Source organism: Marmota flaviventris, chromosome 5, assembly GCF_047511675.1.
Source record: "Marmota flaviventris isolate mMarFla1 chromosome 5, mMarFla1.hap1, whole genome shotgun sequence".
Lineage (NCBI taxonomy): Eukaryota > Metazoa > Chordata > Mammalia > Rodentia > Sciuridae > Marmota > Marmota flaviventris.
The window spans coordinates 109,255,782-109,272,101 of NC_092502.1; the positions used below are offsets into that span (position 1 = coordinate 109,255,782).

Consider the following 16,320-nt stretch of genomic DNA (forward strand, 5'->3'; position numbering starts at 1 on the left):
TGTCTCAAAATAAAGTAAAAAGGACCAGAGATGTAACTCAGTGGTACAGCACTCCTGAGTTCAAACCCCAGTACTGTAAAAAGAAAAAGGGGAAAAAAAAGGCAATAAAAGACATGCATATTGGAAAGGAAGAAAAGAACAATGGAACTGCCTTTGTTAATAGATAATACAGTTATCTTCATGGAATGTCCCAAAGAACACACACAAAAACTACTAAAACTAATATACAGTAAATCATTTTCTTATATACTACCGATGGACAGTTGGGCATTCAGATTTAAGAAAATAGTCCCATTTGCATACAGTGGCACAAAAAGAAATAGTTATAAATCTAGCAAAATATATGCAGTATCTTAGTGTTGAAAACCATAAAGCACTAATGAGAGAAATCAAAGATCTTAATAAATGGAGATTTGCCCTACATCCATGGATTGAAACACCCAAAATAGTAGAGATGTCAGTTTCCCTTTATTTATTAATTCAGTGTATTCCAGTCAAAATCCCAGCTAGATTTTTTTAAAATATAAATCAACAAGATGACTTTAAAAGATAAATGGAAAGACAAAGAAATATATTAGTCAAAACAATTTAGAACAATTTTGGAAAAGAAGAAAGTGGAAAGAGTCATATTGCCAGATTTCAAGACTTACCTAAAGCTAGGGATTCAAGACATTGTCAACATTGGCAAAAAGATGGACATATAGAAGAATGGATACGAATAAAGATTCTAGAACTAGACCCACATATGATTTTTTAAAAAAGCCCAAAGATAAATCAGTGGGGAAAAATAGTCTTTTTAGCAAGTGGTGCATAAAACTTTGCCTATCTAAGCACACATAAACACACAATACCAAACCAAACCAAACAGTATCTTGATCCATACCTTACCTGATATGCAAAAATTAATTCCAAATAGGTCATAGGCTTAAACAAAAAACTATAAACATTTCTGAAAGGACATACAGAAGAAAATACTTGTTTTGTGGGGTTTAAGGAAAGATTCCTTAGGTAGAATATAAAAAGTATGGTCCATAAAAGAAAAACTTGATAAATTTCACTTCATCAAAAGTTAGAACTAGAGGCTGTAGTCATAGCTCAGTGACAGAGCACTTGCCTAGCGTGTGTATGAGGCACTGGGTTTGATCCTCAGCACCCCATAAAAATAAATAAATTAAATAAAGGCATAAAAAATACAACAACATAAAATTTTTTTTTTCAAAATTCAGAACTTCTGTCATACACTTTTAAGAGAATGAAAAGACAAGATGTAGCCTGGTAGAAAATATTTACAACACAGTTATCCAATAAGGGATTTTGTGTGCATAATATGTAAGTAATGCCCTAAACTCATTAATTAGATAATGAACCACCTGTTAAAAAATGGGCAAAATATTTGAACAGACTTGACCAAAGAAGATATATAGATGGGTAAATAAGCACAAAACAAGATGTTCCACATTATTTCTTATTACGGAAACACAGTTAAATCTACAAGTATGCCTATTTTTCCTGTAGCATATACAGATGGCAGTTTATTGTATGGTGTTTTCGTTCAAAGAAAATTAATTGGGTATGGATCAAGGTCAATACCCACTAGAATGACTAAAATTAAAAAACAAACTGGCAACACCAAGTGCCGGTGAAGAGGTGTAATTCTTGGAACTTTTATACATGGCTGGTGGGAAAGCAAAATGATAGTATTGAAAATAGTTTGGCAGTTTATTACAAAGTTTTATATCTGTTCATCATATGATCCTGGAATTCCCATTATGCATAAATATTCAAGTGAAATAAAAACCTGTGTCCATACAAAAACCTGTATGTTAATGTTTATAGGGCTTTATTCAGAACTCCAAAAGATGAAAACAAGCAGAATGCTTTCCACTAGTGAATGGATAAACAGATTGTGATTTACCCATACCAATAAAACCCTATCAAGTAATAGAATAAACAAACTATTGATTATTGTAGCAAGGATGAATCTTAAGTGCATTATTCTAAGTGAAAGAAGCCAGACATGGAATCTACAAACTGTATGATTATATTTATATGACATTCTAAAAATGACAAAAAATAATGTTTTCTAGGGACTGAAATCAGGGGAAGGACTGACTACAGATGAACCCGGAGAATCTGGGAAAGAACAGAATAGTTCTGTATCTTGACTGTGGTGTGTTGTATCAAAATTCAGAATTTACATATCATACAGAGTAATTTTACTGTGTGTAAATATACCTTTAAATTGTTTTAAGACATTGTAATGTGTTGATACTCCTACTTGCTTTTCTTCCATATTCTAGATTCATTTTCAGCTAGGATTCTGACTTTGTTCCCCTGCCATTGGCCCCTCCTATCCTTATCTTCTGTGATAGGCTGTTCTTCTGATTCCTCTCATGCTCCTGGAATGAACCCTAGCTTCTTCTGCTAATGAACTATGGCTCTACCAGGCCCCATCCTCCCCTGATCGACTAGGAAGAATTGACTTCACAGGAGCTAATCCATGGCAAACTCCATGTTTTGGTTTCATTATACTCTGCCCCTCAACCAGTGAATGGTAGTTTCTTCCTGACTTCCTATCAACCTAGAAGAGAGCTGCCTTCCAGCTTTCCTTGGCTTCCACAGGCTCACCATTGAATGATGGTGTCCAGTTTCCTTTACCTAGTCTTTTTAAAGTTCTATTCTCAAATTTTTATTTTTATCTTGGCTTTTGGGGGTATTGTGGGCCTATTGCTCATTTAGCGTGTATCGATAGAAACTTTATTGAATGCTGTAAACTGTGATTCTGTAAACAGTTCTCTTAGTTGGAAGCCATGGTGCTCTTTTTGCAACACCATGAACATATTGCCCCTTGGTGTCCATTAAGTATGTGTTCCAGATCCCTTTTTGGATATTAAGGTCCAAGGATACTTAAGTCTCTTATATAAAATGGCATCTGGCCTACCCTTATCCTCCTATATACTTTAGATAATCTTTTAATTACTTATAATACTTAAAATACATAATATAATGCAAATGATGTGTAAAAAGTTGTTTGAATGTATTGTTTATGGAATCCTGTCAAGAAAAAAGCCTGCTCATGATTAGTATGGACAGGACCATTGTAGCCTAACTACATAGTATGTGAATAAGACTCAAAGGGAACAATGCTCAAACAAGGAGTGCTGGAGAGAAATGGAAGATCTGTGAAATGATGGAAGGCTGCAGCTTAGTAGCCTTCACATCATTTCATTCAGGTGAGCGTGGCTTAGTGCTCAATGCATGAAATATTCAAATTTTACTTTTTGAATCTATCTGCATTTTCCCAATATTTTCCATCTTCAGTTTGTTGAATCTGAGGTTGCAGAACCCACAGAGACAGGGGGATAATTGAATTTAAAGCAAATAAGAGTGTATGTTTGTTCTAAATCAGGACCTACATCAGATTCCAGCAGTAATAAGCCATATCAATTACTAGTGATATAAGAACAAATTAATGAACAAAATGTTAAAATGAAATTATAACTATCACTTTGTTTTTCTTCTGTGAAATGGAAAGTGGTTGCCTTGCTGTTAACAATGGAGAGTCTCTGTCCAGCTCCTCAATGTCAAACAAGCAAAATTTGCTAACTAGTGAAGGCCAGATATCATGTATTATTAAAACTAAATCTTTGTGGGGCATTGTCATGGATGAGTCTCATAGTAGATTATAATTAAGGTGACTATATAATTTATTGTCAAAATGAGAACTCATTTTAATTGGAAAGGTGGTGGGTATTATTAATAATTCTTCAAGGATGTCAGATATAAACTAGAACTGTCCTGGAAATCTGGGCTATATGGTGATCCTGCTTATATGGCACAGACATATTATACAGATATTCAATCGTTATTCATCTTCATTTTAAGATAGCTAAGTTAAGCAATTCTTTGTCCATTTTTCTTCATGAATTGCAAAGCACAAAGTGCAGCTACAATTTAAGATCAATATAATTCTTCTTTTTTTCCTACTGAAAGAGCTATAGAAGAATAAAAATAAATATAAGTGTCTATATTTGGGGGCAGTGCTTCTCAAATTTTACTGTTACATACAAATCATCTGAGAATCTTGTTAAAATGTAGATTCTGGATTAATAGATCTGGTGGGAATGAGGGACCTGAAATTCTGCATTTCTAACAAGTTGCCAGAAAATTCCAACCACAGACTACTTTTTGAGAAACACAGCCCTAGGAGAAATCAAAGTCATTGAACAGTTTGGAAGATTGTATTGTTGGTAACACAAAGGCAACTGATTACTAAACAGTCAAGTATTAAGACATAAAAGTTGAGGTTTATTAATTCACAGTAATTAAAAACATTGGTCCAATAAAAAATAGTGAAAAAATTCACTCAACATTTTTTGAAGAGATCTATGCAGTCAAGGGCCAATAAGACCATTCATTGTCTCTCCTTTAGTATAAGAGACAGCTTGAAGGTAATAGTTCCATTCTGTATGAGAAAATTAAAATGAATGGATCATTGCAAGCAATTTCTATTAATGTAATTAAAAATATCTTTCTGCTTCAAATTTCAAATTATAATAAACCTCTATTATAATGTTACACTGACTGTTGATAATTAGCACCAAATAGAAAAGGTTTCTTGAAAACACACACACACACACACACACACACACACACACACAACCAAGTGGAATCGACCCAGAAGCCCTTTTTGTTCCTTTTTAAAATTATTTTCAAGTTTTACCAAATTAAGTGATTTTCTATTTTTATACTTATCAGCAAATGACATACTACCCAAAATAAGATATTTGAACAATACACGCAGTTACTGTTTCTCTCTCAGGTTTTGCTGGGGCAGCTATACACTCTAGTAGACTTCTGGTTGCATGAATTTCTTCACATTGTTTGCATTCAGCACCATGTAAAAGCTGTTCTGGAGGGTTTCACACTCTGAGAACTGGATGATAAATGTAAAAAATGAAATTTGTGGGCACATAGAAACTCAGCACAAAGAAATCAGGACTCTGTAATTCCTTATAGAGCTAAATTAGAATAATGGGCTGTCAAACACTGATTTGTTGATGTTCATTCTTCATATTGTTATCCTTTCTATCAGGGTTGGAAATGTACAGATATATATTTGGTACTTTTAAATTTTGTTTACTATTTATTTTAGATACAACTGGCTAATTTCAAATGAATAACAAGTACAACAGTGATAGGCAAATGAAGTTTTGATTTTTGATGTTTTAATTTCCTATTAGCTTATGAAATTTTTGAATACAGTTACTTTTCTGTGAAAATTCGGATGCTTTTATAGAACATCAAAGTAGTAATTTAGATAATAAAATCCCCAACTAACTTACACTATGAAAATTCATAGTAATGCCTAACAACACTGACACCATACATATTAGTTTTAGTAGTTAGGTAATACAAGTCAACAGTTTACAGCTTTTTTGAGATATTTTATGTTAGCTGACCTAATATATGAAGAAAACAGACCAAAAGCCATTAAGCCCTTGACTGAAGCTATATAACTAGTTAGTCACAAAGATAATCTTAAAATTCAGGCTTTTCATTTATGGTTAGATGCTGTCTCCTCTCTCTATTTTGCATTATATATTTTTAAATATTTAGAACATTGACATATTTTATAAATTTCAATTTAAGGGGTAACAGGAAAATCAATAAGGTATCAGGATGAATCTGTGACTCTAAAACTTGGGTTGAGTTGGTCTCAGATTAACCAGAACAATGTCTTTCTACTGGTTTCACTTGCTTCTGTTACCCTCCGAAGAAACAGACTAAGAAGTCTTAACCACATGTTTTCAATTGTCTTTGGTCTTCTTACTGAAGTACAAAAGTGGACTAAAGAGAAGGGGAGCTAAATTTTCATTTGATTGTAGGAATATTGCCTGTTTTTACCTGTTGAGTTTTCTATGCAGTCTGTAGAAGTTTCCAAGAATATATGTTTCCAAGGCTAGTTTAACTCTTTTGCAAACATCAGAATAAAATCAGCAAAGCAGAGTGACAGATTGTGTAGTGGCTGTAGGTAATAGTAAAAGCATTACAATGGTGCCATGCATGTAGTGGCTATTGGCTATTCTAATGTGGTTCAGTGTTTGCCAAGCCCCATTGGAAAGGAGCTGGCCAAAGTGCTGAAATGCCTGGTCAGTCTGACAAAAAGCCCTAGAATAGCAGTTCAGCAATTTATTTATCACAGAATTGAAGCTAAATCAAGAGAAGAATTCTCAATTCTCATCTTCCTTTACTTATCAACAACTTTTGACAGATCATCACTATCTTCTTGTGCTAATTAAGATATTGTCTCTTATCTCCAAAGCTACCCTTCTGTATTCTGTTTGTGGTGCTGGAGATGGTACACTAAAATCTAGATTTCTGAGATGTCTCCATGTTAGGGTCTGCCAGTTGGAGAGAATACAAAGAGACTCAGAGGCTGGAAGAGGAGGATAGGGTTTGTTCTTTCTCATTTGCTTCCTTGTCTGCAAGCAGTTCTTGTGAGTGCCTGCCTTCTAGAGTGAAAATTTTTTTCAATTGTTGCAGCAGAGTATTTCAGTTTGCAATTTTTCTCACAGTTTCAGAACCTACCTATGTGCATTGAATAGTGACCCCTCAAAAGTCATGTTCCCTCAGAGCCTTGGAATATGAAATCATTTAGAGATAGGATCTTACAGTTGAAATTAGTTAAGATGGAGTCATACTGGGGTAGGATTTTAAAAATTAATTAATTTATTTTAAATAGGTATATATGGCAGCAAAATGCATTTTGATTCATTGTACACAATTGCAGCACAACTTTACATTTCTATGGTTTACACAATGTAGTGTCACACCATATGTGCCATACATGTACCTAGGGTAATGATGTCCATCTCCCTAATAACAACACTGGTATCTTATAAGAAGGCTATGGGAAGACTGAGGCAAAGATTGAAGTAACGTGTTATCAACCAAGAAATGCCAAAGATTGCTGAAAGTCGGGGAGAGTCACAGGACAGATTCTCCCTAAGGGCCTCCAGAGGGACTTTGGCCCTTCTAGAACCTTGATTTCAGACTTCTAGTTTCCAAACTGTGCAAGGATAATTTTCTGTCATTTTAAGCCATGAAGTGTGGGATAATTTGTATGGCAGTTCTAGGAATTGAATACATTGCCTCATGTAGCCCTTTCACTGTACCAAACACCAGAGAGCTAGTGCCTTCTTTTTAGAAAGGATTCTGAGATCCACAGGGCCTATCCTTGGTTACTCAAACCAGACAAACAGCACTTGCTTCCAGAGGTCCAATCTTCAGCTCTGAAGTTACTTTCTTTAAGTTCATTTGGAATTAAAACCCTGTATCTTTGCTCCCCCAGCTCTAGGGATGGTGGGTTTGTTGTTTTTGTTTTCAGATGCCTACCTTCATGATACTTTTAGGTTCTATTTTCACCCTTTTTGCCACCCAGTTAACTCAAATAGTTATTTACATTAAATTATCTCCATTCAAGACTCCTTAAAAGGCTAAGAATGGAACCAACCATTTGACCCACCTAGTTCCATTCTTGGTATTTATCCAAAAGAACTAAACTCATCACTATAGTGATACAGGCACATCAATGTTTATAGTAGTGCAATTCATGATATCTAAGTTATGGTATCAGCCTTGGTGCCTGTAAATAGATGAAATACTAAAGAAAATGTCATATACATACACATACACACACAATGGAGTTTTACTCCTCCATAAAGAAGAATTAAATTATGTCATTTGCTGGTGAGTGGATGAAACTGGAGGACATTATGCTAATTGAAATAACTCAGACTCAGAAAGTCAAAAGTTGAATGTTTTCTCTCATATGTTGAAGCTAGAGCAAAATAAGAAAAAGAATGTGGGGTAGGTAGATCCCCATGAAAACAGAAGGGAGATCAGTGGAGTAGAGGAAAAGGAGAGAGAAGGACTGGGTAGGGATGGAAAAGAGAGGAACTATGGAATGAAATTGATAAGATTATGATAAAGTTGAAATTATAATCAGTGGTGTACGCCTGTAATCCCAGTGGCTCATGAGTCTGAGGCAGGAGGATCACAAGTTCAATGCCAGCCTCAGCAAAAGGGAGGTGCTAAGCAACTCAGTGAGACCCTGTCTCTAAGTAAAATACAAAATAGGGCTGGGGATGTCATTTGGTGGTGAAGTGCCCCTGAATTCAGTCCCTGGTACCACAAAAAAAAATGAAATTGACAAAATTATACATATATCTCAGTGAATTCTACCTTTATGTATATCTGTAAAGCACCAATTAAAAATAATAAATAAATAGAAGGAAGACTGGTAGAGGAAGAAGAACAGGAGGAGGGAGAATGGGGGGAAAGAGGAAGCACTGGGGACTGAAATGGAGCAAATTATATTCCATGCATATATGACTATGTCAAAATGAACTCCACTACTATGTATAACTAATGTACTAATAAAGACATAAAAATTCTCTCCTTTTAGTCCCCTGGCTGAATCCCAGCTGAGACACACCATACTGATACTATTCATCAATTTCCAGTGAAATCCACTCTCTAGGTCTCCTCCAGCCATGTGTGTCACTTCTCAACCTACTTTGATAGCTTTTTCTCTTCCCAATCTCTTGACCTTCCAGTGATTCAGGCTGCACTCCCTTCTTCTCCTCTCGTCTTCTCTTGCCTCCTCTCTTCTGTCCCCATCTCCTTTCTTCTCTGCCTACACTCACTCTATTGTTGATCTCATTCATTCTTATGTTTTTTAAATGCAGCTGTATGCTGTTGGTTCCCACCTTTCTACCTTTGGCCCAGACCTCTGTCTCCTGAACTTCAGCTATGTAAGCTCTCCATGGGATGTCTAATAAGCACTTTTAATATGTCCCCAAACTAAATGGGATGGACTCAAACTAAAAAGTTTCTTCTCAACAATCTGTGAGGTGAATAGAGAGCCTACATCTTAGGAGCAAATCCTTACCCCTCACACATCAGATAGAGTACTAATCTCTAGGATATATAAAGAACTAAAAAAAGGCTAAACACCAGAAAAACAAATAACCCAATCAATGAATGGGGCAAGGACCTGAAGAGACACTTCTCAGAAGATGATGTACAATCAATCAACAAATACATGAAAAAATGTTCATCATCACTAGCAATTAGAGAAATGCAAATCAAAACCACTCTTAAGATTTCATCTCACTCCAGTCAGAATGACAGCTATTATGCATACAAACAACAATAAGTATTGGCGAAGAGGTGGGGGAAAAGGTACACTCCTACATTGCTGGTGGGACTGAAAATTGGTGCAGCCAATATGGAAAACAGTATGGAGCTTCCTCAGAAAATTGGGAATGGAACCACCATTTGACCCAGCTATCCCTCTTCTAGGTTTATACCCAAAGGACTTAAAAACAGTATACTACAGGGACACAGCCACATCAGTGTTTATTGCAGCACAATTCACAATAGCTAAACTGTGGAACCAACCTAGATGCCCTTCAATAGATGAATGGATATAAAGAATGTGGATATATACACAATGGAATATTAGCAATAAAAAAGAATAAAATCATGGCATTTGCAGGTAAATGGATGGAGTTAGAGAAAATAATGCTAAGTGAAGTTCGCCAATCCCCCCAAAACCAAATGCTGAATGTTTTCTCTGGTATAAAGAGGCTGATTTATAGTGGGGTAGGGAGGGGGGGCATGGGAGGAATAGAGGAACTCTAGATAGGGTAGAGGGGTTGGAGAGGAAGGAAGGGAATATGGGGTTATTAATGATGGTGGAATATGATGATCATTATTATTTAAAGTATGAAGACACAAATTGGTGTGAATATACCATGTATACAACCAGAGATATGAAAATTGTACTCTATATGTATAATAAGAATTGTAATGCATTCCCTGTCAATATAAATAAATTTTAAAAATATGTCCCAAAATTGAACTGCTGCTTCTCTGTTAGCAATCCCTCTAAGTTGATGGAAAATTCATCCTTCCCCTCCTTCTGTCTCCTCTCACCTTCCACATCAGAAAGTCTTTGTTCCTTTAACATCAAATTATAACCAGAATCTGACCACTTTTTACCATCTCCACCCCATCTGAACCACATGAATTACTGAAGCAGCCTCACACTTGGTTTCTGTTTCTGCCTTTATCCTTCCAGAATCTATCCTCAGCATAGTAGCTGGAGCAATCTCTTGAAATGAAGTCAGCTCAATTCCTTCTCTGCTCAAATCCCTGCAGGAGCTCTTCATCATACTCAGAGTAAAAGCCAAGGTCCTTAGCAGTGTCTACAGGACTTCCCATTATCTGACCCCTTGTTACCTTTTTGGTTCATCTTTTGCCCTCACCTTTGACTACTCTGTTCCAACTACTGTGGCCTCCTTACTGTTCCTGTAATATGACACACATGATTCTGACTGGGGGAATTTTTTCTGTTCTCTCTTCCTGGAGCAGTCTTTCTCTGAATATCCTTTTGAATGCTTCTCACATCCTCTAATTTATTGTCTAAATCTCATCTCAATCAACCCTATCTGAATTCCCTAATTATTCCTACGGCCAATCCCCTCCCCACTTCGAAGCCCCTTGTTTTACTCTTTTTTTTTTCTTAGCCTAGATCATCATCTAATAAACTACATGATTTACTCTAATGTGCTTATTTTTTATTATCTTTGGTCTCATGCTAGCATATACACTCCAGGAGCAGGGATCTTGTTGTTGTTGCATCCTGAGTACCTAGGATAGTGTCTGATAGATGGCATGAAGTCAATTAATATCCGTTGAGTCTTAAAGAATTAATAGATTCATAGATCACCATCAAAAGCTTAAAAGATGTGCTATGCACTTGAGTTTAAAGTAACTCACAAAAATGAGTACACAAAGGAATCAAACACTGCTAAAAGTGACTAAGTAATCCAGTGGAAAAATAAACAATTCCAACATTTGACTTTTTAAGAAAATCAGTAAATAATCCAAAAATGAAATAATTAACACATTTTTGAAGTAATTTGAGAACAGCAGATTAATGCAAAATGTGAGGATTGTAAACTATTTGCTTAATTTCAACAATTTGAAAGTGATAAGATCCTATTTCTTTTGTGAATTCTATTATGTTTAACATACATTAACAGTAATATCCCTCTAGCCTTTATTCCACTGAACACAGTTTAGGAAATGCTGCTATAAAACAATGGATTGGCACAAAAGTCAGGTTTTGCACATACACAATAGGAAGCAAAAAATACCTTACGGTTTTCAGATCATTTTCAATTACATTTTTATTTGATACTGTGGCAGTCAAGAATTGATTATGTAATTTATATAAGGAGTATTTGAAGACCCATTAAAGGAAGCAGTTTCTCACCAGAATTTTTACAGTGTTTTGTTAAGATCAGTCATTTAAAAGTAATGTTTAAATGTTAAAACCAATAAAATACTTACAGATCCTTGAAAACTTTACAGTATTCCTAAGAATTCAAAAATCAAATTTTAAGAAAAGGTCATTCACATTTAGTTTTTAACACCAAAGTAGGCAAATGTTGAAGATATTTAGTTTTGGGGTTACTTTTTTGGAAGTGTTTATACAAAGCATAGAGAATCTTTTTTTAGGGCCAGTGACCCCTGATTGACAGATGGTAGGGAATAAACAAAACATCGTATGATGTGAAAGCAACTTAAGGATTTTTTGAAGTATTTAGAAAGCATTTTTAAAGTTCTTGATTAATAACAAAGGCATATGATTAAACAATAATGTGAAAATAATAAAGTAACTTTTCTTCCATAATATAGCTAAGTACCAGGGTAAAATGAGAGTGATGTCCTCTATGTAAGGATAAAAGAGAACAGACAGAGAAGTATGACCCATAAGGATTTGGAAGAGACCCATTAAAATGAAGTACAGAAACAGAGAGACTGAAGATTGCAGACATGGCAGAGTTAGAGACATGAGCAATAGCTGTAGAACTTGCTCTAGAGAGGTGTTCTAATTTCCATATTTTTATGTAAAAGTTTCAGTCACTGGTGTTCTTGAAATTTTATTCACTGTATTAAAGGGGAAAGTAAACATTCTCTTCCAAAAATTAAAAAAAAAAACAAGAATGAAAAAACAAAATATTTACATTCCATAGAGAAAAAAATTTCATTGGATAACTTTGATATCATTTAACCTTTTAGGATATGAAAGACAGTGTTTTGACTTCAACCTGAAGCTTTTCATTATCTTTTGCTACTTGGCTTTAAGACAAAATGGAAATAAAATCTTAGACTACATTTTTATCTCAAGTAAATGGAGATAACTTGTTAGTTGGGTTAATTGTGGTCAAAAAGAATTGATTTGATTATTAGCCACTGTGTAGACAAAGAAGAGGTGGGCTAATTTATGAGCTGTCTCCTGGTTTGTGTTTCATTTTTTGTTTTTGTTTTGCTCACTATTATCCTTTTGACATCAGAAGAAACATAAGCAGCCCTAGGTAGGTCCCCTGTCTTATAACTGAAAAAATAAGAATTTTAGTATAAACTGATTTTCTTTTCCTTTTGATGGTCTTGGTGAAATTATGATTATGGAATTGATCCTTTTCTCTAGCAGTAATAGGATATTCAGAAGAACAATTTGTGTTACAGACCTAATTTCCAAGCCTTAACTGTTGATGTTATTACACATGACTTTGATATGTGGAGGTTGCAGTGAGGAAGGAGAAATGAATTAAAGAAGAACAGGAAAGTTATGGGATTGTTTCATTTGTGGTCACAAATATTCTGGCTTTCTTCTTTCTATTCCAATATTAGAAAAAATGTAAAAGGCTCAATCTCTTGTGGCTTTAAGAATCATGCCATTTAATATGTCACATGTCTGTCTGAGACCTGAAGTATCTACACATCTCATTTGAAATTTGAGGGAGAATGATTACAGGATAAACACTAATAAAATGTTATAATTATTCTAAAGCATGATCAAATGTGGTTCATTTCACACACAATTAGTTCTCTAGGAGGAAGGGTGTTATGAGTTTACTCATGTGCCCCAAAGATACGTTGGAGTCCTACACCCCAGTAAATATGAATGTGACCTTGTTTGGAAATAAGGTCTTTGCAGACAACTCAAGTTAAGATAAGGTCATTAGGGTGGGCCCTGATATGGCTTGTGTCCTTTGAAGAAGAGGAAAGTTTGAACACAGACACACAGGGAGAATGCCGTGTGGCACAGAAACAGAGATTTTAATGATGTAGGTGGAAGCCAAGTAGCACTGAGAATTTATGGCACCATAAGAAGCAGGAAAAGGAAAAGGCATATTCTCTATTTCAGAGGGGTTTTGGCCATGTTGATATCTGAATTTCAGACTTTCAGCCTCCAGAACCATGAGACAGTCAATGTCAGTGGTTTTAGGCCACCTAGCTTATGGAATTGTGTTACTTGGAATGGAGTTTGCAATGGGAAATTAACACAGTGGTTTGTGCCTAGAAAAGACATTTCAATCCACAATGACTTAAGTCAGCTCTGGTTTTCCATAGAAATAGAATAACCATTCGGGGTTATATTTTGTTACCAGTAGTCTTGCTTTCCAGAAAAATGAATACTCTCAATGTTCTTAATCACCTAACATTTTTATCTCAAGTAAATGGAGATTTACTTGAGATAAAAATTAAATAAAAATAGAATTAGTGGTGTCTGTCTATACCAAATTATGAAGTGTCATCTTTCCTTTTCTGCGGGGGCAGGGTGGTACCGGGGATTGGACCCAGGGGTACTTAACCACTGAGCCATATCCTTTTTATTTTATTTTTTTGTTTTGTTTTGAGACAGGTTGTTACTAAGTTGCCTAGGGTCTTTCTAGTTGTTGAGGCTGACTTTGAACTTTTAGTCCTTCTACCTCAGCCTCTGAAGCTGAAGTGTTTCCTAACATGCATGTCACAAAGGACTTACTTTCATTTTTCTTAAGATTTTTAGGAAAGGAACTCTGCTGAACTATGAAGAAGCCATGAAATCATGTTTAAAATTCAAAAAGGGCTGACCTGAGGTAGAGAAGGTAGAGAGGGAAGCACAGAAGATTCCCTTTATTTGAGAACAAGGGCATGGGATGTGATTTATGGTACTCATTGGGAAGAGATGGGTTGGATGGGCGACAATATCACTTGACTGTAGAAAATAGGAGCATGAACATCTTCCACAAGGTAATGGAAATGAAAAACCCCTTGGGAAGAATTGCCCTATTTGCACAGGACATTAGTAAGCAGGGTCCTCTCCCAAGCAAATGTAAGTTCCAAGAGCTGTTGATCTAATTCAGCAGATCCTGAGGATTGGTGGGGGTAATATTTGGGATTGAACAATGGAGAGCAGTCCTGTGATCCTCTGATTTGAGATGAAGCTGATGCAAACATGTGATCACAGTGGCTAGGAGACTGGTGGTGTGCATTAGCAAGTTTCTGCTGTGGAATGAGCCTAGCAGCCACCAGCACCAACCATCACAGTGCCACTCGCTGTTCTCAGTTGGCCTCCTTATGGACATTTTATGGAGAAATTAGAAACTGAATTCTGGAAGCCAGGATGGGATAAAACACATCAGAAAACTGGCACAGTGTAATCAGCTTGCCATAATGGTGTTAAGAACACTAGTGCTTCAAGTTTCCCATGGCTCAGCAAATGGAAAAGAACAGGATTTGGAGCTAGAAGCCTTAGATTTGAGTTTGCATTTGTTACAACTGGCTCTATGTGACTCTGGGTCAGTCCCCATACATTTCCCCCACCCCAATTTCTTTTTCTATAAAATCTATACTGAGTACTTAAGAGAATCAAATGAGATATTTGTGAAATTACTTTATAAATGCTTTGTGCTGTTCAGAAGGCACACCATGAATTCCTATCCCCGAACACCCAAGGGCTGACAGTTGAATATTCCCTATACTGAAGTTTCTGTATTATGCACCAGGTGAGGATTAGGTCATTAGGGTGGGCCCTAATATGGCTTGTGTCCTTTGAAGAAGAGAAAAGTTCTTTGAAAGGTGAGGAAACATTGGGGAAAAGTGGGGGAAGAATATGGAAGGAGTTGATAGGCCTGAGTGACTCTGCTTAAATTTAGAGAACCTTTTAGGATCCTTAAAAGCATTAGGACCAGAAGTGCTCACTTACATAGAAAATGCAGTTTGAAGCAGATAAGATTATTTCCATCTATAAGTAAAAGAGTCCACTAACTAAATTTGTTTTGTTTTTCTTTCAGATATGTAAGGCAGTCCTCAAAGCCTAGATGTCTCATATATTCTGTCAAAGCCTAGGTCACTGTCCAATTTCACAATGATGAGTTTTTCAAAGGCCAGCTCAGCATTGCTTTAAAATAGAATCGACTATAATACTTCTGCCCTCTGGCAGGAGAGTGGAAGGAATCTGTCCCCCTCCTGGTATCCTGCTCCTTTGAATGTACAGTCTGCCCCACAGTGTGATGTGTGTTCCAGTTGGAGCATATGTTTTTGAATAGTCCTTTGAATGATAAGTTCCTATTTATTAACTTTCTTTTTAAAATTTATACCTGTCTATCTTAAAGAATCACATAGGATTTCCTTGGGAGGATAATCAAGGTTGTTGTTAACAATGAATATGTAAAGGAACTAGATGTGAATTGTGTGAGAGGTTGGCAAAGGGTAAAGTAAGGCTCTTTTCCAGCAAGGAAATGTATTTTGTCATTCTCCCTCAACCCTAATATTTGCAGCAGTATATTTCCATTTAGAGATGCCCAATGGGACTGTTGTAATTAGATTCCATTGCTGCAACTGGAGTCTAGAAGATAATAGTAAGCATCTTCCTCCAGACCCGACTGGCCATAGCAGGAACAGTTCACTTTCCAGTGATAGCATCGAACAATTTGCCTTCCCATGATTTCACCAAAGAGCATCAAAATTAGTTTGCTTTCCTGGGACCTTACTAGGGTTTTTCCTGCTCCTGTATTGTGTGAATTATTTAACACAGAAGGAAGACTTACTTTCTTTTAAGTGAGCCTTCTCCCTGTTGGTGCTTGAAGCACCTATGATGGTGTGGCCTGTGATGTGTCTCACCCCTAATGAAGGTTCCCTCACACTAATCCCAGGAATGCTTGTTCTGTAAGATGTTTTGTCAGGTGATAATGGGCTCTTAGGTCTGATAGACTTGGGTGATGCCAACTTGGTACTTTATTGGTGGGATGCAGTTGATGTTAGCATTTTAAAGGCTCTGAGAAGACCTGGAAAAAAATTTAACTTTGTTTAATTTAGCGTTTTATTCAGTCATTTAATAAAAAGTTTTAGAATGTATCAAGTATTCTTCTAGGTGTTGGAATTTAGCTTGAAATAAAATAGAAGTTTTATTCCATG

General features: G+C 36.0%; 1 protein-coding gene across 1 annotated transcript in view; it reads left to right on the top strand.

Moving 5' to 3' along the window:
• Sv2c (synaptic vesicle glycoprotein 2C) overlaps positions 1 to 16,320 on the top strand; it is a 215,466-nt gene that overhangs the window by 21,544 nt on the left and 177,602 nt on the right. The window lies entirely within an intron of this gene.